Source organism: Zosterops lateralis (genome assembly GCF_965231275.1).
Source record: "Zosterops lateralis genome assembly, chromosome: 2".
NCBI classification, from domain to species: domain Eukaryota; kingdom Metazoa; phylum Chordata; class Aves; order Passeriformes; family Zosteropidae; genus Zosterops; species Zosterops lateralis.
In genome coordinates, this window is record NC_139763.1 from 22,725,589 (window position 1) to 22,746,396 (window position 20,808).

The following is a 20,808-nucleotide window of genomic DNA, read 5'->3' on the forward strand; positions in this document are numbered from 1 at the left end:
AGAAGAGTGTGGAGGAGAGGAGGGAAAAAATATCTGCAGTACAGGCAGAGAAAGAAAGAGCGAAGCCACAGTTTCTTGCAGGCGCGAAGAGGGGCAGGAGCGGCACCTCATGCTCTCTGTGAGCCTGTGGTTTTCAGGGAAACACAAAACCAACGCGTAGGGTTTTGGTTAACCACTTTCCTTGCCACCACCACAGCCACGAAAAAGCAAAAAGAGACGGGGACGAGCGGGGAGGACAAGGGAGGCGGCTGCTCGGAGGAAATCTTGGATATTCTGGGATTAAGCGGTTCACCCGCTTTCGCTATTCCGTGGTGGCTTTTCTTTTTCCCACACCCGCCCCCCCTCCCTTTTTTTTTTTTTTCCTCCCTTTCTTTTCTCCTTCTCCCTTCTTCTTTTTCTTTCTTTATTTCCTTTCTGGGCACGGGTAAAATGCCCGCTTTTGTGCGGGGCATGGGCTCCGCACGTGATGGAGCGGGGACTGGCACCGGGGAGAGCCGGCGTGCGCGGAGCGCTGCCGGGGGCGGGGGAAAGAAAAGGGAAAAAAGAGACAAGCGCCGCCACCACTCCCCCACTCCCCCCCCCCCCACTCCTCCCCAGCTCGGCAGTAAATCGGCTTCTCTGCAAAGCTGGGGCGGGGGCGGGCGAGGCGGGGGCTGGCGGCCTCCGCCGTGCTGCGCCCCTTCCCCGCGGGAGAGGCGGCCGGCAGCCCCGCACCGCCCCGGGCAGCGGGAGCGGCCGCCCTGAGGAGGGCCCGAGCGGCGCCGTTCCGCCCGCCGCCTCAGCGCACATCCCGCGGGCGCGCAGGGTCGGGGCGGGCAGGGCGCGCCCCGCGCAGCCGCCGCGGGAGGGTGCGGGACACGGGCGAGCGGGAGCGGGCCGGGGCGGGTGTCCCGCCGTCGCGCCTGGAGCGGGGCTAAGAATAGATGGCGTCGCGGCCGGGAAACTTGGCCGGTTCGTGCGCCCGGCGTGGGGGGAGAGAACTTTGCGGGGGACGCGGCGGCAGAGGCGGGGCGCGGCCGCCAGGGGGCGCTGCGGGCCCTTCCAGCCGCGCGCCCGCCGCCCCCCGCCCGCGCCGCCGCGCGCCCGCCGCGGGGCCGTCCCGCGCGCCCCGAGCGGTTCCGAGCGGCTCCGAGCGGGGAGTCGGGGCGCGCGCCGGGGGAGGCGGGGAAGGCCGGCGGGAAGAGCCGCGGTGCCCCGGGCGGGAAGAGCCGCGGTGCCCCGGGCGGGAAGAGCCGCGGTGCCCCGGGCGCGCAGCCCCGGCCGGGCGCTGGGCCAGGGCGGGCGGCGGCACCTGAGCGCTGGGCCGGGGTGCCCGTGGCCGGCGGTCCGTCCGCAGCCTCCGCGCTGCCCTGCGCACGGCCGAGTTCGGTGTTTGGTGTTTGGAGAGAAACCAACGCCACCGCAAAAACCCCAAATACACCGCCCTTACAAACACCCCTTTGAGCCTGATGTTTGATCAGTGTTGAAGGCAAGCACTGTTACCATTCCAGTTTGGTTTTAAATTAATAACGTTAAGGACATAGATGCATGTATTCAGGAGATTGGAATTCAAAGCTTAATTGTAGGCATTCACAGTTACACCAAAATGGAAATCCCTGCTATGCTTGTCTTCCTAAAACATAAATACAGCTGCTAATGCAGATCTCATGTATTCAACACTAATATTTTTTCCCATGTCGTGGGACATAAATTAAGTTTTTATTAGATGTATAAATCCTCAGCACTAAAGAAATAAACTATTTGTCACCTTATCAAGAAGCAATTATTTCCACTAGTTTTAATTCCTAGGTAAGAACATTGCTTTGCATTCTAAAAGCCAACTGATTTCATATGTCAAATAACTCTGCATTTTATTTTCATTTTACTTACAAAATACTTACTTTATATTCTATCTATTAATATCTGTGTAGGCTTCTGTATAGGTAGCCTTTATATAGATGTGTATTAAGGCCGGAAATTCCAAGTATTTTTTGCTTATATTGCTGAGTAGAGGGTTGCATGCATTGTCTGATGAATCATATTCCAATGAATCATTAAGGTTTGGGGACCACGAAAACATGTCATGCAGTTTTTAGTTACTCAAAACAGCTATGTCTATGGTGGCATGTATTTTTCTCAGAATAACAGAAAAAGACATATAATTTTGACATAATATTTATACTTCTGAAATTATTAGTCCTTTGTATATAAATACACCTATTATTATCCTTTCTCTCTCTTCTCCATATGCCAGTGTATCATATAGATCCAATTTTTTTTTTGGTTGATCATGTGCAAGTGCAACCTATTAAGTTGTATCAAATGCTAAAACTGAAATTCAGTTTGACATCTAAAACATCTTGGTCTTACATTGAATGATTTTTTTTTTTAAAAAATCACATTAGCTCTGAATTAGCTTGGTTCTCAAGAGGACCAAGCTAATTCAGAGCTAATTAGAATTTTTTTTTGTTTTGTTTTTATTTTCTCTTTGAATGTAATTGTCCTTAGTTTTCGTCTCTACTGGAATACATTCATATAGATAAGAAAATTCATTTTCCTTCTATATTTCTGGAGGGAGTGATTACTTACCCACTATTGTTTTAAAATGCAGCACTGTATCAAAAAATGTAGACTGTAAATTCAAAAATTCCCAGTGTTTTTTTCTTGATCAGCAAAACACAGTGATCAGTGTGGTTTCTTTTAAAGTCATCACAATGCGTGCAAACAAAAGCAAGCCTCATAGCGTGAACAGAACAGGCCAACTGGATTAAATTAGGACAAGTGATAAAGCTGGTAGGTTTACTGGAGATACCATGCTAGTGTATATATTTTGTAGTCTTCCAAATACTTCAGCTGATCCTATGTTCTTGGGCAGATCATTCACCTGAAAATCTTTACATTTGATAAAAATGTCAATCCTAATAGCATCCTTCAGCTAGAGACCTGTTATGCAGAGATGAAGTCAAGAGGCAGAAAGAAAACCTATTTAACTGAAGCTTGGTATTAAGAATATTATATAGAAACAAGGATCTGTTTGGCCTTCTTTATTTTTTAACAAAAGATTGATTCAAGCAACACTTACTGATTGCTACATAGAGCTTTGCACGTTTGTTTTTGACAGGTTCTCAATGCAGCCTCCTCTTGGCCTTTCAAACACGCACACTGCTATTTGATGGCTGAATCACAGAGTGTAAAGAACAGCTCCACCTGGGTAGGACAGCAATAAGCATCGTGCTATAACCAGCATATAATTTAGTCATTCTGTCGCTTGAAGACTTGTCATCAGGATTCAAGATCTCTTCTGCATGAGTAAATTGGTTAGTTTTGCGCACAGAATGCAAGGCTGTGAGTCTTTATAGAAATAAAAATCTAATAAAACGTAAACACAAGCTGCACAAATCAATATAAGTATCTCATGTCCAGCTGCAGCTATCCTCTGTCACAGTTCAACTTGGGTGCTTTCAAGCAGTGTTTGTAAAGCATTTATGCTGTGAGCCATTTTATCCTCACATCTGACAGGGTTATGTACTGAACTATGTCACCTTTTAATAGTTCTCTATTTCTATTGTGCATGTTTTAGTAGTCCCCAGATTGGATTTGAAAGAAAAATAAAAAAGCACCAATAAAAAAACCCTAAACACCAACGAGAAAAAAAGCACTTTGCTGTCTAGTGAAGGAAAAGCAAGTAACAAGTTTTATTGGCAATATTCTTAGAAAATTTTTAGCAATGAATAGGACACAATGGTAATAAACTTTTCACAACTTGGATATAAGGGTAGAGAATAGAAGACTGAAAGATATCTAGATGGTCAGCAGTGGTTTAATTTAAAAAGTAGGAAATTGTTCTGGAAATGTTTCCAGCAAGCTCATTCCTCTTTAACCCATGTCAACAAATGGGGATGAGGTTTGACATTAAAAAAAAGCTGTATATGAAGCAGGGTTACTTTATGGCTTGCATGCATAGCTGACATGGTGTCTGAATAGAAACAGCCTCTGTAGAACACTGGCTTATCCTGTGAGATCTGCAGTGGGGCTTTACCAGTGTCACAGCTAATTCAAACCGAATGCATGACTACATGCTGGAACGATCCCTAGCTAGGAATGCTCAGATTTGTACTGTAATAATCTAAAAATAAATTGTAGTCACTGATGTCACAATGTATGATTCTTTCAGCTTTCTTCTGAGCTGAGCCCACACACCACTCAGTGTCATAGGACGTATTTCAGTAAGTGTATACCACTGGTGAGCTTCAGTGGAGGGTTAGGATTTTCCATGCTTGTCTATGCTCTGTTATTTATGTGCTAACTGAGATTTGATGGGGAGGCTGAGCCTTTTAAGAGAAGTAAGATTTGAAAATGAGTGACACTCTTACTGACTATGCAGTTGCTGCTACAATTTCATACATAGTATGAATATAAATAGAATTTTTATGTGTATTAATTTATTTTGAAATAAATTAAAATATTTCTGAGATTTAGTTACACAGTTTAGTTTACTTATCATTAGACTAAGCCCCTTTAGTTATATAGCTTAGTTTGCTCATCATTAAGACTAAACCCCTTCAATGTTTCACCATAACAGATGACAGATGAAACAATACTGGCATGATTTGATGGTGTCAAACTTCCATCTAGCAGTATTTTTCAGATTTGCATCTGTTGAATGCAGTAGACAAAACAAGGTAGACTACTGCTTCTCTGTTCAGGCATTTCAGAAGGAAGACTTTTCCTTTGTCCTCCAACTGGAGGTAGCCATTGCCAATTAGGAGAGGTCTAGGACAGTCAGAAATGAAAGAGGACAATCATGAATAGGATTTCTGACCCAAAGTGTTAATTGAAGTGGTCTAATGGCTTGATTATTTTGAAAATTGCTGTTACTGTATTGTCTGTGTGGGCTGCAGGCCCAGTACAGACCTAGAAGGAACAGATTTTCAAGCTCTCTGGTAGTGTTGCTGTCAGGTTAATGGTCTTTCCTGGACTGACCAGCGATCTTAGTCAGTGCCATCATGTGGTGATCTTGTGATATTGATGTCAGACATAGCTGGGTTAGTGATCAAGCTTCGTGAAGTGTTAACATCACTTTGGACCCTTAGTCAGAAGATATGCAGTTTAATGCCAACAAGTCTTTCAAAAATCTGTTTAGAGGAATAGCATGGAGAGTGCTCAAATAAATTAGTTATATTTTCTATAACTGGGTTTCTTTTACAGTTTTAAGTTCTGGTGGAAAGTCAGTGGACAGACTTCAGTAAATCTCCTGCTTGGTATGTTTTTTTGCTCTGAAACAAATTTTGCAGTAATTATCTCCAAATATCTGTTTTTTTCTTTTCTAATAAACAAATACTACATTATACATCACATTTTGACTTCCGATATATGAAAGCTTTACTTTGCATCCATCCAAATGTAATTGAGCCAGGACAAAGCTGATAACCTTTTTTGAAATAAAAGAATTTTGAATCTAGTCATATTTCTATTGTTTATTCGTATATCTATGTTTTGTACTGATTTTTGTGGTATTGATTTTAGACTTAAGATTTGCATGCATCTTATGCTTGGAAGTAGATGTGCCAGGTAGTTTTTCTTCTCTTAAAGAAAGTTTTTTGCAGACACTAAACAGAACTCTACAATTAAAAAGAGCAGGGGTTTACTCAACCATTATCAATAGTTTAATTATACAACTAAGAATTCTTTATCTGAAAATAAATAAGATTTTCTTCCTCCCTCCCAACCCCCCTTTCTCTTAATTTCTTTATTTACTTTACTCTAACATATATAATTTACCACTTATATACTACTTATCCATGAAATATCTCTTTTGAGTACTTGGTCATATACAGAAAAAATTACCTTGAAATTATATAACAAATATGTTTATTCTTTGAGATATGATTCTACCTTTTCAGATCTATTGTGAATGTTTTCCAGAGATATCTTTTCAAATCAACAAAATTAATATATTGTTCATATAGAGCACCATATAAGATATAAGCCATATGCTCTCTAATGTACAATGCATTTTTACTCATTTTCTTACTGGACATAGAATAAACTATTGACATGAAAAGACCTGAGCAACAGGACCAAGATAAATGGCCCATTGACAGATTAGTGTCATGCAATGAGGTCTGTTAGATTCTGTGTAATTTCCAGACTCTTTTGGTCTGGTTCTTGGAGAAAATAGTATTTGGATAAAATGGTATGGAGCATTTCCATAGAGCTGGCAATATCATATATAATGCTTAAAAGTTTTCTCCCAGCTTCCCATTAGCTTCTGTTAATGAAATTGCCTTCATACCTTTGAAAAATAAAAAAGAAAGCATAGGCTCTGAGAAATAATGCATCTCCATCCCTTCCTTGAAGAGCTTGTTATAGATGATTATGCACACTGAAAGAGTATGCTAGATGATATAGGACCATGTACTGTCTCAACTCATGTTTTATTGGTGACTGTGTTTATAAAGACAAATGGTTATACAGACTTGGTTCCATCTGTGATTTCTGTCTGAAATTTCTTGGATTTTCTCATCAAAGAACCCGGGTTTGTGTTAGATGGAGTATTTGCATCCAGTCTGTTCACCTTTTGATTCAGTTATTTCATTAGGGGTGGTGCTCAGGTTTTTGCCAGCTCTCCAAACTGGCATTTTAACACTTGCATTTTAAATAACTCTCCCAGATGTTCAGTTGCAATGTTTTTGGATCATATATTTCAGTATTATTTTATAGGTGATTTGTGACAAAAAAGGGGCAAAAATCCTCTCCTGGATTCAAGAAGAATTATGCAAGAAGAGGTGAAGCTCATGTAAATTTTTGGTACATCTGCCATTACCAAAACTCTCTGACATTTATTAATTACTAGGAATGTATCTGGATTTCATGGGATGTCATAGGCAAAGATTACAGCAACAACTAGAGGAAGCAGCTAGAGAGTTGTTTCTGTATGAAATGTACCCTTCACCAAAACATTAGTGCAGATAGTCCAATGCAGCACTTTAAGAAAGCATTCATCAATCATAGTGTTTCTTCTCAGTCAGATATGTAGTCATTGATTCATTTGCTATAGTTTCCCAATCCAAATATATCTCTACCAATAATGTAATTATTATTATGTCTGCCTACTGCATTTTATATCATCTACATGAAAGCAAAAAAAAAGTTCTTAGTACACAATGGCGTGAGGGAAAGTAGAACTTTCTGCAAATTATGCACAGCTGGACAGATGAGCTGTGGTGCCTGAGGCTGTGAATTTGTATTAACACAGCCGGCAGTAGGTCTGCTTCCTGAATTAGAAATGTTCGCTGTGTGTAGTTTTCAAATGTGCAGGTGGTGAATTTGGGGACAGATGATGTAGATCCAGTGGTTTTGACAGATTAAATAATAGCAGTTGGCATAACTGGAAATTAATCGTGGAGCTGGATGAGAGAGCTAGCGTATTAATTTCATGCTCATTGTGATAATATTTGATTTAATTCAGGTACACAAGTTACAGTGCAGGTGGACTTACTGCTTAAATCTAAAGAGTCTAACAGTTATATAAGAAAATACATTGCTTTGTTTAATTTTACATTTATTATGTCTTACTTTTTCTCAAGATCTTGTAGCTAACTGTGACTTAGTGTTTTTGAGGCCAAAAGCTTCTTGTTTATATTGGTTTAATTTCATCTTTACATAGAGATGTTTCAAATACAATGCCTTAGGAATATGGAATGCAGACCACCTGACACTTACATTAAAAAATATCCAAAAAGCCAAAAAGAGTGAACTAGAAGAGCCAGTAAGCTTTTTATACTGTTTTACTGTTAAAGACATGCTGCATTGATTTATCTGCCCTGATCTGGTACAGAGGTGTGATGTTACTGAAATGCAGGGGATTAATGGTGCAGTTAGCATGTGCCATTACTCTTACAGCAAGTTGTTATGGTTATAGAGAGGCATGGAAGGAGAAGCAAAAGTTTCTTCCTGGAAGAGCTGACTGACCCTCTTTTGTGCTGTAGAGCAGCAAATGTATATTTATTCTTGAAATTTTCAATCTGTATTTTCTTTTTCCTGTTGGCTTTGGAAATAAGATGTTCCTCTTGTCTTGAATTGCCCTCTTGTCCAAACCTGTCTTGTCTATAAAAGTTTTAGCTTGAGAAAACTGAAATTAGACCATGTAGTTAGATTCTTTTTATTTTCTCTTTCTTCCTTCCAAGTTTTTTATTGTTGTTATCATTGTTTGTTTGTTTTCTAACTTTTTATTTTGTCTTAGCATCCCAGAGCCTGTGAAATGTTTTCCACTCATGACATAATAAAGGTGTAATACTGATCAATATGTTGATCAATAAAGTAGAAACCCCATTAACTCTTGGATGATTTGCATTAGCAGTTCTCTTATAGCGAATTTGAGTGTCTTTTAGTGAAGGATTTCTTGTTCTGGCAATGAAAATTACATTAGCAATGTAGAAGTTACACTAGCAATGCTGTAGAAAGGACAGGAAATGGGAGCAGTTGTAATAGTGCCAGTGTGTTGAATTCTCTTAGCTATTAAATAGATAAGATTGGACAGCTAAAAAAGCCTTGCATTTTGTATATAAGTAAATGATCGCTCCATAATAACACTTCACAGAAACATCCTTCTGTGGTGGATTTAATTTTCTGTTTGCCCCTGGAGAGTGGTCATTTGGTGAGGGGTTGATACTTAACTGCTTCCTGAAACCAATTAGAGGTGGTTTATTCAAGAGGAAACAAAATGTGTAAATTGGAGAAGATACTGTCTGGAGCTTGGGACATCAATAAAGATGATGGAGAAATGGCCATTCCATCTTGGGAGACAGTTAATGGTTTTCTTAACAGCAGTGATAGCACTTGTAACACCACTTCTAGCTCTTAAGGCCTGAAAGCTAAGCACTAAGCATATTCATGTCTAGGATGAGGAGATTGTATATCCCAGTCCTTACCTTCTCTGTGAAAGATGAGGATGCTTCCTAAATGACCCAGGCTCTCCCTCTCTTACTTATCATCCCCAGCATGGTGGGGTGTTTTCCTTCTCTTGCTTATTACTGCCTTAAGAGGTCCATCCTAGTCAGAGTCTGTGAACAGGCACTGAGTTGCAGACAGATGACCAGTTTCAAAGGAAGGTTAACATGATTAACTTCCAAAGAAAAAGATGACACACTTGTGTGGTAGTACACACACAAGAGCACAGGGAGTATAGTAGCAGGAGAAGTAGCAGTTCACATACTGTGTTCTGGAGAACTTAAACCAGCAGGATATAAATCAAGTTGGATTTATAACAGGAGCTGATGCTTCTGGACATGAGGGTCTGGGGGTTGCAATGTAGAAGATACCACTCAAGATAAAAGTACAATTTTTATTATCATCATCCCTCTGTAGAAATCTAGCTTGTACACTTTGAAATTGAGTTCTCTTTTCTTCTGAATAATATTTTAATTTTTTTGTCCTAATAAATTATTTATTGAAATAAAGCCATTGCTTTTTAAGGAAACCATATCCAGTGGTATCATCACTGAATATATTTTTAGTTAGAAATGTTTTGTTATTTGTTTTTTTTAATGCTGTTTGTCCCAAGAATCATAAAGAAAACACCTTTTTTGTTTCATTTCAAATACTTGGCTTTTTGCTTTTTGGAGTTTTGGATATTTGTTTTGTTGAGGTTTTTTGGGTTTTGTTTGTTTGTTTGTTTGTTTTTTGGGGTTTTTTTTGGGGTTTTTTTTGGTGTGGGTTTTTTTGGTTTTTTGTTTTTGTTTTTGTTTTTGGGTTTTTTTTGTGGGGGAGGGGCAGTGGGTTTTTTCCTTCATGTCTTTTTTTTTTGTCTGTGTGTTTCATTTGGGTTTTTTCTCCCACATGCCAAATTTTACTATTAACTTGCAGTTTCTCAGAGAAACTAGTTTTGCAGAGAAGTGCATGAAGAATGTGAAGAAATTTACCTGGAATTATATAAAGGCAGGCTTAACAAACTGTGGGTTTTAATGGTTCTGTCACTGGTACATGGGGGTGAGGGAAAGAAAATTAGAGTAAAATGTGCCTTCATCCTACTCATATACATCATTTAAAGATAATAATGTAATTGTTGATAAAGACCATGGAGTTGCTGCTTAACTGTTATTTCACATCTAAGTTATATTCCATAGTTATAAAACTTTTTTCTGATCACTTTTTAAAACAGAATTGATACACTTTGCTGAGCTCAAAATTTGCTAAGAAATAAAGCAATTTTTCCTCAGAGGTTGCAGAGTGCTAGTCTTTCATGTTCTTAATAAGCAACCTTCCCCTATTTATATAAACGGACATATTGCATACAACAGCAATTTTGAGAGCAATTTTTCTTTGCTTGCTGTGAACCATATATTTAAAAGATTAGAAGCATGACTAAGATCTCATTAACACTGTTGCATTGGTTTATACAATTGTCTTCAGTGACACTGTGCCTAATATCTGAGGGTCTATAAGTATTTAGTGCTTAAAAAAAAGGATAGTCAGGTTCCAGGATTTTCCCCTCCTTTTGCAGCTAATATCTCATCATTTAATGTATTGATTTGGCAGAGGTGTCTCTTTTCAGCTAAGAAGAACTTGTTCTCTGTGGAGTAAATTGTTTACCAGCCAGCTATATGTGTTTGCCTTTGCAAATCTGAGTGAAATGGTCCATCACAAATTCATGTAACTGCATTAACCTTTTTGACATTGTGACTCTGAAAAGTTAAGATGAAGATAGAGGAGAATGACAGGAGTTGGTGAAAATGAGAATCTTGAACATGATGCACATTTTACTGTGAGTAAATAAGCTTAGAACTTAAGTGATTTTTAGAGATAAATTTATCTTTTAAATTTATTTGTCCTCTTTAGATGATTCTTGTTAAACAGGAAGAGTATATTTTATCAGAATTTTAGTTCTTAATCCACACTAATTTCTAGTATGTACTAAGATTTTATGTTTAGACAGGTGGAAGTTGCAAGTACAGAAGGTAGAACATGGATGGAAAAAACTTAATGACATTTTTTATTACTTTACACCAATTTCTTTTTCTGCTCTGACATGTACCAGGATTGATTATTTATAGTACATACTTTGTATGAATAAATAAGCACTGAATTTTCTGTAAGAAGATATCTCAGACTAGAAGTAGTTTTCTAGAGGAGATTAATAAAACTTTGGCTGAAGAATTCAACTTTCTAGAACAATATATTGCCTATATTTGCAAAGATTTTGCTAAATTGTTACATGCTGTGACAGAGTCTTTCATGTATCGTGAGAATAGTTTTTTTGAGGGAGGGAGAAAGGAAACAAAGGAATGATTTTATTATTTATTTTTGTTTCTTTTTTCTTGCTTAGTTTAGTTTTTATTTGGTTAATGTACCGTATAAGGCAAAATGGATTTCAGATATCTAGACTGATATATACTCCAGCCTGCAACACCACTCAATCTTACTTCAGAAATTCACAAAATGGCCACTTTAGGGAAGGAGAGCAGAAGGTGAAGATTTGAGTCTAGCCCAAATACAGAACCAGAATATAGCTCCCGCATCAGACTGAGAAATGCTTCAGGGTTCTCTGATCTGGATGCAACTGAGGTTGTGCCAGGAATCACTTTTGCTTATCCACTGTGACTTTGAAAGTATTAAGTTCATGGACTACTATGACATGACATGTACAGAAAAACCAGGGGATCAGGCACAGCCAGCATGGGTTTAGGAAATGTAGGTCCTGCTTAACCAATGTGATCTCCTTTGATAACCAGGTTACCTGCCTGGTGGATGAGGGAAAAGTTGTCTGCCTGGATTTCAGTAAAGCCTTTGACACCATCTCCCCCAGCATTCTCCTGGAGAAATTGTCAGGCTCGTGTCTTGGACAGGTGCACTCTTGGCTGGTTTGAAAAATGGCTGGATGGCTGGGTCGAGAGAGTGGTGGTGAGTGGAGTTACACTTGTGTCAGCTGCCACAAGTGGTGTACCTGAGGGCTCAGTGTTGAGGCCATGCCTATTTCATATCTTTATTGATGATCATGTGTATTCTCAGAAGTTTGCAGAGGACAGCAGGTTGTGTAGGAGTTTTGATCTGCTGGAGGGTAGGAAGGCTCTGCAGAGAGATCTAGATATCATGTATCGATGGGCCAAGGCTAACTGTGTGAGGTTTAGTAAGATGAAGTGCTGGGACCTGCACTTCAGTCACAACAACCCCATGTAGGGTTTCAGCCTAGAAACAGGAAAGAATTTTCATTCCAGATTTTCATATGTACTGTTACACAAAGGGTGTTCAATTGAAGTACGGTAATTTTTAAGTTCAAATGTTGCATGTCTATGCACAACATATGGGGCTCTGTACTGTAAAGTAAAAGTCTACAAAACAGAAGGTAAGGAAAGCTGAAAAAGGAAGGTGGATGAAACAGGAACCATTCTCACTGTAGTGATGGTTTTTCCACGAGTACCTACCATACAACACTATTGGGATTTGCAGTTGCAAGACTGTGAAAATAACACAAGATCTAAAGTGTGAGAACATCGAGGGAAAAAGAAAAATGATGTTAAGGAGGGTTCTGGAAACAGTGCTTCAGTGGCTTAGATGATAGCTTACAGGGCCGTGAATTGCAGACCCTTGACATTACTGAGGTTGAGACACTAATTTACTCAAGGCAAAACATGATTTAACAGCATTCATGAATGAAAAAATTATATTGGATCACTTAAACTTAATGTCAGAGATATAAAAATTTGGATCATGTAGACATAACTTAGAGCTTTGGCCTGAATACTTTCTTTTTCTCAAAAAGAAAGAGTATAGAAAATTCCAAAGGGTTTTTTTTTTTTTTTTTGTCTTTAGCTTGCTCTGTGTAAAGGCATAGTGTATCAGTAAGTACCTTTATTTTTAAACTATACAATGATCTTTGAAAACAAAACCCCATAATTTACTTTATGTTTTACTATATTCATCAAAATGAAACCAGTACTTTTTTTGTATGCTGTTTGTAAGTACTAGGTGACTTTGTATCCCTTTATAACTTCTATTATTTCATAATGGATCCTTTGGAAGGAAGGATGTCCTCTCTTCCTAAGACTACATCATTTATCAAACAGTAATTGCCATGGTACATTTAGATGTGCTATGACTTTGTAAATCATCACAAGAATTGCCTGATATCCACATTACCCAATGCCTCAAGGTATTCCAAAATACAAAATCTAGCCACAGGCATTTACAACACATACAGTGATTGCTGTCATATTTTGGTGCTGTTCCCAGAAATGCCACATTCAGAAGGTTGTACTGTGAGGAATGATACTGCATAATCAGATGGCTAAATTCATTAGAAGCTGAGGTAACACAACAGGGAGTACAATGTTATCCTTGATGATTTTGGCTTTTGTGGTGGCAAACAGCAATATCCCCAGAATTTCTTGATCTGGTTACCAACCCATTCAGTCTTTCAAACTATTGGCAACACTGGAAATCTTTTTCATCACATTTTTAAGCTTAGCTTCAGTTTTCTTTCCTGAAAAAACATTGAAAACATGCAGGAGTTACTCAATAGTCCAGGTAACTACTTTGGGCAATGAGATCAGTTGTTCAGTGTCTGGATGTCAGACATCTTATTCTTAGGGTTTGGCTGATACAAACAGAAGAAGCTGAGAAATCGGGATTGTTAATTCTGGACTGTTCTGCTATAAGAAATAGGGAAAAACCCACCACCACCACCTCCCTCCTCTCCCACCACCCCCACCTCCCTCCTCTCCCACCACCCCCACCTCCCTCCTCTCCCACCACCCCCAAAGAAAGAACCAACAAAGCCCCTTCTTTACCATATGCCTAACTAATTAGTGGTTGATGAAAGAGCCTTACAGGATTGCTACTTTGTTTCCCACTATGAACTGTATCTATTCAGTAAGGCCATGTTTAAATTTTTTTGTCAAATGTCTGCTGAATATATTGCACTAGGAGATCTAGACAGGAATGCATTTTCGTTTTAGTCCACATATTCTAGATAATTAATTCATACTCACATATGCTGAGCTTCATGACAAAAATTTCGCGCTTTTTTTTCTACCACTGGTTCACTGAAAGACAACTTTGGTGAGGCACCAACAGCCTCTGGATTTCAGTGATTTTCCTAGAAAGATGAGCATCTTTCTTTCAAAGATGTCTCTATCAGATCAGTGAGGATTCTATCTGTCTGCCAGTGTTCTTAACTTCCTGCTAGTATATACTACTAGTTTAGCTCAGATACCACTGAAATCATAGTTCTGAATCTCTTGGAAATGCTGTGGGTTTTGGTTTTCACTATGAAAAAATACAGCTAAAGTTATTTGTTACTCATCTTTTGATCTAGATACTTTCAGATGCTGACCAGATTAACTGTCTAGTAGGGTTATCAAAAGTATATGCAGATGATTGGTAAGATTTTTGTGAAGTTTTTAAGGGAAGTCCTTACTTGAGTCCCCTGTGGGCTGGTTCATCCTGCAGACCAGAAATCTGTTTTCAAACTGAAGACAGTTTTGTGCAAATTAGTTATTTTAGGTTCTCAATGCAATTTACAGGAATAATTAAGAACTTTGGGACGCAATTGACCTTTTTTTAAGGTTTTCTTCAGAATGCGATTAAGCACTTGTGATTAATGAATAAATTAATTTGATCACGTTAAACCGGATCTTGGTCAGTTTACATTGTTCCAGAGACTATAAACTGTTGGCTTTCCTGTTCTAAGGCCTGTCTGAGATCCATATTATTGGTAAAATAAAAGTCCCTTACAACATATTGCTTTATCGTTACTTCTGTTTATATAAAATTACAGGTCTTGTTTTAAGACAAAGGACTCATCTTTTCATGGCTTACAGTTCTTGACTTTTGAATTCTCAAACACATCTTCCTTATGAAGCTGTGGGATTGTTAGATGTCTGATATGCTTGAATGCCATTGATAGTCTAGGATCTAGCCTTAATTTTAGGTTATTACTGTACCTATCAGAGTCCTGAATCATTAGACTGTATTCTTTTTTGAATTTCTGCATACTAGCACATTTGTCAGGTTTTTTTGGATTATTGGTGTCAAGAAATTTCATTCTTCTATCTAGCATTGTCATTCAGTGGTTTTAGTTGTGCGTAAAAAATATCAACAACTCAGTTTTGATGTATGCAAATTGTTATGTATGAAAGAAATAGAGTATTTTATATGCTGATTACCTCCAAGAACATTCTGTGTAAGACATCCTTTTGAAGAAATCTGTGGAGGAGTTTAACAGGATTTTCAATTATTCTGAATATAAAAGGGGTGAAAAAAAATACAAGGAATATAGCATCTATTTGAAATTATTATAATAGATATGTTCTACTGTGGCTGAGTTTAAGGACTCAGACTACCATCTCTTACTCTTTTGCATGTTTTGCTAAGCTGAAAACAGCGGAGATGTGGCTGAATTTTTTGGGAGTGGTGAAATGCAATGTAGAATGCTTACATTTAGAGGACTAAGTTCATAATATGATCACTGAAAAATTTGTATGTATTTCAGAAGGAATACCTCCATATGGGTTGCCTGCCTAAATGTACTTAACACAAGACATAAAATTTATACTTCCAAAGGCAGCAATAAAACCAGCAGCTTCTATTTTTAGCTAATACTAAATATTTTAAACTTTCCACTCTTTTTGGAATTATGAATTGCAGTATGAAAATTTGGAAGCAGAAGACTAGCTTCATAACATATAATAATAGCTGAGCACCTGATATAACTCTAGTGACAAATAATTATGTTTCAATATTTTATTGAAGGGTACCAGTGAACAGTTAATATAGTGGTTGTTGCAGCACAGATGTCTCCATTCAGCAGCAACTGTTAATATTTCTCACATGAAAAGGGCTAAAGAATTAGACATATATGGATTTCTAGGGTTTTTTTTAAATTGAAATTCCTGTAAAAAATACTTTTCAAAAATATTTTTCAGGTTTTAATAAAAATAGAATTTGTGCATGTATATATGTACATGTATTCTTCAACTCATTTCAATGTTTGGTGCTTTTTATTGTCTAACAAAAGATTGCATGTGTCCACTTGATAATCTTGAGGGCCTTAATGTAGACCTTTTTTTTAACAAGAGATTTTAAAAAAACGAAACAATGCAAACTCAAATTCTTTTTAAAAAAGGAAAAAAATTATAATCTGTAATTATTCTTTTACTGTGAACAACTATCTCTTAAATACTGTCTAGGGGACATTTGTTTTTATGAGGGCATACAGTGCAGGTGGATTCTTGAGTGAAACACTGGCATTTTGTCGTGCACCAGTAATCAGATAGTGATAATCTCTGTTCACAGTTGGAAGTGCTTGGATGGCAAGAATCTAATTTCAAAAGCTTATGAGCTGTATTTTCTACAAAGATTTTTTTTCTTGATATCTTAAGTTCTTTTTCAAGTCCTGAGAATATTATTTAAAAAAAAATGCAATTTTAAAAGCTCTGCTTAAAAACTCCTAGAAGAGTTAAGAGCTGTATTTAAAAGCAACATATTTACTCTGATATCCTGCTGTTTACTGAGGAAATCTAATAATTGAATTAATAACTAAAAACTAGATGATGACTACAATAAAGGTATTTATCACTTAGCCACCTGTGAGTCTCAGTTTTATTTTAGACATGTGAATAGGAAAAAAAAATGAATGGGAAAGAACTGCAAACTGGAATGCTTTTAGGTGCATGTAATAAAAATTATATATTACTGGAAGATTTAGTTTATTTGTAGAAACTCCAAATTGTTACTTGCATGAAGAATGCCTTTGTTAGCATATTTAGCTGTGGCTGGAAAATTTTTTATAGAGTAGGGAATTACTTGTTAAAAAATAACATACACAACATTTAGAGCTTGCAGTACCTGAGAAGAACAAGGATTTTATTGCTGCAGGGGTTAGTCACCATAGGGGTCTTTTGAGCTATTAGTTTTTCAAACTCTTGAAGATCAGGCTCTTAGGTGCTTGGTGTGAGCGTACGCTTTGTCATATCCTTCCAAGTTATCACTTCTGCACACATGTGTTTCCAGAGTCTGTGTGTACTCAGAGGAGTATTTCTACAAATATTTTAAAGCACTGTGCAACAACTCCAAGTTACTGGATCAGTACACATCCTCACATGACAGTGCTCTTCAGCCCTCCAGAGGCTGGTGCTTTGCTCTTGCAGAAAGTCCTCTGGGACCTGAACCATGGTCTTTGCATAGCACTACAATGCAGTATGTGACATACCAGTTTGGTCTGAGTTAGCTTTGTTTCACTATGCCACATCATCACTTCCTAGAGCTTTTTGAGGTAAAATTTATCTTGTGGTTTGCAAAGTGACAGCAGTTTTGCATTTGTGGAAGAGACTTCTAAAATATGCTTCTCTTTAATGCTCTGTTTGAGACCTTGTGATAGTTATTGCTGTCACGACCATGCTCTTATGTGTGATTTATGATATTCCAGTAGCAGCTACCAGCTATTGTCAGAATTTCCTCCAAAAATTATGTGTCCAATAGACTGCAGTCAAGTATGAGACAGCAAGTATGAGACTTGGATACATGGACTGACTTCTGCAGTTTACTGATCTCATGAGAACTTTTATTGATTTCGAAGGGCTCTAGATCAATCTCTTAGTTTGTGCTCAAAGCAACTGTAGCCTTTCCTCAATTTTTAACACTGAAATAGTAAAAGGCCAACATATTCATAGCTCATTCACTCATGAATATCTGATTCTTCCAAGTAACAGCAGGGTAGAGAAAAGCAATTGACTTCTCAACCAGATAAATGGAAAGAGTAGAGATATTGTACTCATGACAATCATAAATTTGGGGTTGTTATGACCTGTAATCAACAGCATATGATATAACCTATTGCTATTGCAGGCAGGAGCTCTGTAGATGACTGACAGCCTAGAGCAAGTTAGATCTAGCTGAAAACAGAATGTTCTAAACACAGAACAATGACTCTATATATAGGCCTACAGTGAGAGAAATCTTTTCATTTCTTCTTCTGATGGGAGACAAGAGAGGATTTATTTGACTTTCGGGAAGCTTTAGAATCTTCAGCAAATATTCCAAGACACTGGAAACATTTTAGGCAACTTACTCATTTCATGTAATGGAGTTTAAATACGTTTGCCAACATATTGATTTCCTGCACTGGGGAAATGTGAGGGTTATTATTATTACTGTGTTTGTTATTTTCCTTGTTCAAGTAATTATTCAACACTGTCCACTGCTAATTTTAGATGATTCTAAATACAATAGATTCAGTTAGTACATGGAGTGGTTGATTAACTGAGGATTGAGATAATCCATTGTTGTGCTTTAATGGTTCTCTTGTAGGTATTCCAGTGACCTCTCATAATTCTTAACCTTTATCTAACATTTGGTACGTGATTCATTCAGCACAATAAAACTATAATGAATGATTAAATTGTAATTAATGAATTTAACTTCTTGCATTTGACTCAATCCTTAGTAGAAGCACTAAACAAACTGCATTTGTTTCACAAATGTCTTTTGAATGCCTTAAACTTAATCAAAAGGATTTAAGGCCACATTCTCATCTTTTATATATGTTTTGACTTTAGTTTTCTGTTGATATTTTCTGTAGTTTTCACAGACTGTTTGAAGTTACAGGAAAAGAAAAAAACCTCAAAACTCTTACAATGCCAAAGACATTTACCACACCTTCTGTAAAACACCTTAAGTCAAAATTTCAAGACTCAATATGGCCTATTGAGCTGCTTGAGCTACAGGATTTCACACCATTCAGCTGACAGTAATCTGGTAGTGAAGAGGGAGGTTGTACTGCAGGTACCACGCCCCAGTTGTAGAGAGAACCTAGTTTAGTTTTCTGTCCAGAAAAAGCCATTTTAATCCATGTCACTGCCTCTTTTGCTTCTAGAGATCAGGAATTGGGTTGATCATGGTGTTCCTCTCAAGACAGGATCCCTTCTCTTGTAGCCTTCTCATGCACTCCCAAGATAATAGTAATGCTGGTAGTGGCTGCCACTGTTTCCCCTAAAAAGGAAACACATTTTAAAATATTTGGGTTTTTTATATACTTTAATTTTGGTAAACTGTCAATACTTCCCTGAGAAGGAAAAACTGATAGTTTTAAGTGGAGCCTGGATAAGCCAGAATGGAATTTAATTGGACAAATAAAGGTTTCCAGTGAAAGGCTTTTCTCCTCATTGAATTTGAGGAAAGAGGAATTGGAACCTTAGATGTAAGTTCTCTGCAATTTTCTCTTGTTGCTCTTTGTTACCAAAGTAAATTCTGGCAGTTTTTAGACTGTGAACCTGGGGCAGGATTTGAAACAACTGGGGCAGACCTGCCTAAAGACCCAGGTTGAGCCATGATCTGGAACAGCTCGTTAGTTAGTTTCATGATTTTCTGTTTACTCTTACCTAGAGTTATTTTATCTGTTGAAAGGGAACCCCACATACACAAAAAGGAAGAGAACCGTGTTTTTATTAGGAGACCTTGTGACATAGACAACTGTGGGAATGAAGGCGATAGAGCAATTAAGCTGCAAGCTCAGCGAGTCTCTCATAAACATCAAGTGAAATTCTTGTGGGTCTCAGATATGTTTATGTTTGCTCACAAGGTTGTGCTTGCTGAATAGAGACTTAAGTGCTTTTTCTCTTCTTGTCAGGGAGGCTAAAAGAGATGTAAGGGTGCCTACATCCCATTTCATATTCTTAAGTTTTTTGTGGTGCTAGAAGAAGATGAAGTTGTTTCTCTTCTGCTGTTCTGACTCTGTGACTTTCCATTGGTAGGCAGGTGATTAAGCCAATGAGGAAAGACTGACGCAATGCCAAAGAAACCCCAGCTGGGTCACGCTCCCTGGCATGCCAAATGGGGCTGGGGTAGTGATAGAGCAGAGCTGCAAGATCTGGCAGCAGCGCAGCTGCTCTTAAACGACAGTTGGTTGTGATGTGCTGTGGATCGGAGTAAAGAACAGGGTGAGGGTCTCTTGTGTGCTTCTCAAAGGATTTATTCCCCAAGGGATGCAGTGACGAAGAAACTGAAAATCTGGGGGTTGCACAGTCTTTTAAATGGGGGAGGAATGGGGTGGGAGGCTACAGATCTCCAACCAGTCAGAGATATAATGGGGAGGGGATTTAGGAGCGACTCACGGTATGACAACTTATAGGAAGGCAAGGGAAGTGGAAAGGGTCACATGGGCCAACAGCACGTTGAAGACTTGGGGAATTCCAGGGTGAAGTTTAAGCAGAGGGTAAGGACATCAAGGATTGACAGGAAACTCTCTGGAACTAAGGGCAGGGATTTAGGGAAGATTGACATTATGTGAATGAGGTTAACAGGTGTGTCTAGGGATTTAGTGGCAGCTGGGCAAGGAGGGAAAAAAACTTGGGGTAAAACCAACATATCGGGTAAAACAAGAACAAACTATTCAAAAGGGTTTACAAAATATGCATAAAGAAAAACACACTACCACAAAAGACTTAAAATTTCTTCCCTTGTCTCTTGAGGACAGAACAACACTTGGGGATATAGGACTGTAGCAATCCTTGTTGCACTTGACTTGAATCAGGCTTTTGCTCAGTTTTCACAAAAGATATTTACTTGAGATGTCAGAGATTATAGTTCAAGATGTTCTTTAGTTGCTAATATTAAATGACACTGCTCCGTAAGGAGCAATCATGATCTGAGTAATTGATGAAGTGATTCACTGGAATGAATTAGACATAACCAAACACTGAACATCTGCTATAACCTTTGTAACTGGAGTCTAGCTTGAGTCAGTCATGCTGATGACATATTCTGTCTTTCTTGAAAAATGTTCATGTATTTACGGAAGAACAGAATAACTGATGAGGTTTGAAGGGACCTGTG

General features: G+C 38.3%; 1 protein-coding gene across 2 annotated transcripts in view; it reads left to right on the top strand.

Moving 5' to 3' along the window:
• Positions 1-20,808, top strand: part of NLGN4X (neuroligin 4 X-linked) — a 156,187-nt gene that overhangs the window by 765 nt on the left and 134,614 nt on the right. The window lies entirely within an intron of this gene.